Source organism: Triticum dicoccoides, chromosome 7B (genome assembly GCF_002162155.2).
Source record: "Triticum dicoccoides isolate Atlit2015 ecotype Zavitan chromosome 7B, WEW_v2.0, whole genome shotgun sequence".
NCBI classification, from domain to species: Eukaryota; Viridiplantae; Streptophyta; class Magnoliopsida; order Poales; family Poaceae; genus Triticum; species Triticum dicoccoides.
This window is the reverse complement of record NC_041393.1, coordinates 637252429-637254399: the sequence shown is the minus strand read 5'-3', so window position 1 is coordinate 637254399 and position 1971 is coordinate 637252429.

Here is a 1971-nt window from a genome sequence, read left to right as displayed (position 1 = left end):
GGGTGGTGCGCCGGAGGGGTACGGGCCGCGCGCGCCGGGGTGGGCGATGACTAGTCTCTCTGGAGAGCAGGGGCTAGCAGCAGGTGGTGCGCTCGGGTCGGGTCTAGTCCGGGCAGTTTTGCTGGCCCTGTCACTGCACTGCTGGGACATGACTGACTGGTGCAATAGAGTTGCTAATCAGTAATCGCCATAATCATTTTGGATAATCAAACCAATGTCACGACCGCAGTAGAGAGGTAGACACAGGTTGGGCCATCATGTGAGGATGAGTAATGCTAGAGACACACATAGTCATTTTACAAACCAGTGAGTTTTGATTGGAGATTAAGGAGGTGGAGGGGCCACCCCCGTGAAAATCAGGGGAGAGAGGTTAGTTAGAAAGAAAGAAAATCCTAATCAGCATGTAATTGTGTGTAACTCTTTGTATATTTAGCATTATCGTGTGAGGATATGTTGGAATTAACGGTGCCTTGTGTGTTCGTGTGTGCAAGTTAAGTGTGGGTGTGTGGGATAAGATGTACTTCCTCTGCCTCATAATATAACGCTTGCAAGATATCTTATATTTTGGGACGGAGAGAGTGATTCTTAAAAAAAAATCAACTTGAAGGAAATAGAAAAAAGCAATTTGCTCTCTTCTATCTCTCTCTGTTCACCTGTGTTGGAGTATAATGTCTGGTTCTCCCCCAGAGATCGGTCTTTTGGTTGCATTGGATAGAGCATGCACTTCTACATGGTATCGGGGCCAAGAGGTCTCGAGTTCAAGACCCGGTTGGCGCAATTAAATTGTAGCACACTTTCGATCCACGTTTAGGCCTGAGGGAGCCACACGTGAGGGGGAGTGTTGGCGTATAAATTTGTTGCCTAGTCTCTTCCATCAGATCGGTTTGATGGTGAACTGGTTAGGTGCATAAACTTACAACAAAGAGATTCAAGGTTCAAAAGCCAGTAAAAACAATAAATAATTGCGGTTTGCCCCCAATTTCGCTTCCCATGTCATATGGCTCCAAAGGGGGGTGTTGGAGTATACCCTCTTCCACGTCATATCGGTGCAGATCTAGTTCAACGGCGAGGGGTACAACGCCAAGCTTGAGTCGGAGTTGGACCGCCCCCGCTAGGCGCCCCCTACCCTCCCACCTCCTCCTCCTCCTCCTTCCAACGGCAGGGGCCCATACGGCAAAGACAATGACAAGTTCAAGGACAAGGAGCATGACCAAGACGCAAGCATGGAGGATGATGACTCGATTGACACTGCGGCGTGGGACAAGCTTGCGATATCTGGCCCGGGCCCTGCTACGCCGACGGAGGGGGCGACGGCGCCACGGGCGGATGAGGAGTTGGGCTCTATGGGGGTGGGGCTCTCGATCCCCAACCAGTACGGGTCCAACTTGGGCTCGGTGTCTTCTCCGCCCTTGTGCTCAGCCCCAGTTGCGGTCGTGGGCGCGACAGGTGATCGTTCCCCAATCGCTCTCTCCCCAAGTCCCTCTCGCCTCCGTCCGGCCCGGTCCCCTGCCTCTGGTGGTCGCGGCATTTCCCTGAGCGGCTCGGTGAAGCAGGTGAAGAAGACAGCAGGGCGCAAGGTTAGCGTGGAGGCGGTGCGCGCGATGAAGACGTTGGGCGCGCCTCCCACTCCACGCCAATCCGTCATGGCGTTGGCGGCCCCGATCGCGCCTATCGCCGTCGACCCACTACTGCAGGAGACATCCAAGGCGCGATGATCTCCAAGTCCAAGCGGACCAAGACGGTGCCGGCGGCGCCGGTGCGCACCAGCTCGCGCTCCAAGGGGGCCAAGGGCAACATGCCGTCCCTACAGCGCGCGCAGCTTCTTCAAGCGCAGAAGAACATGGAGATTTCAGGTAACCCACCTCCCCGCTTCACGGTGCTAGATTCTTTCTCGGATGATCATTTGCAAGAGGTGTTGGAGGCGAGCGGCGTAGACGCCTCTTGTGTGGGTGGGGCTTGCGAGCTGATTTC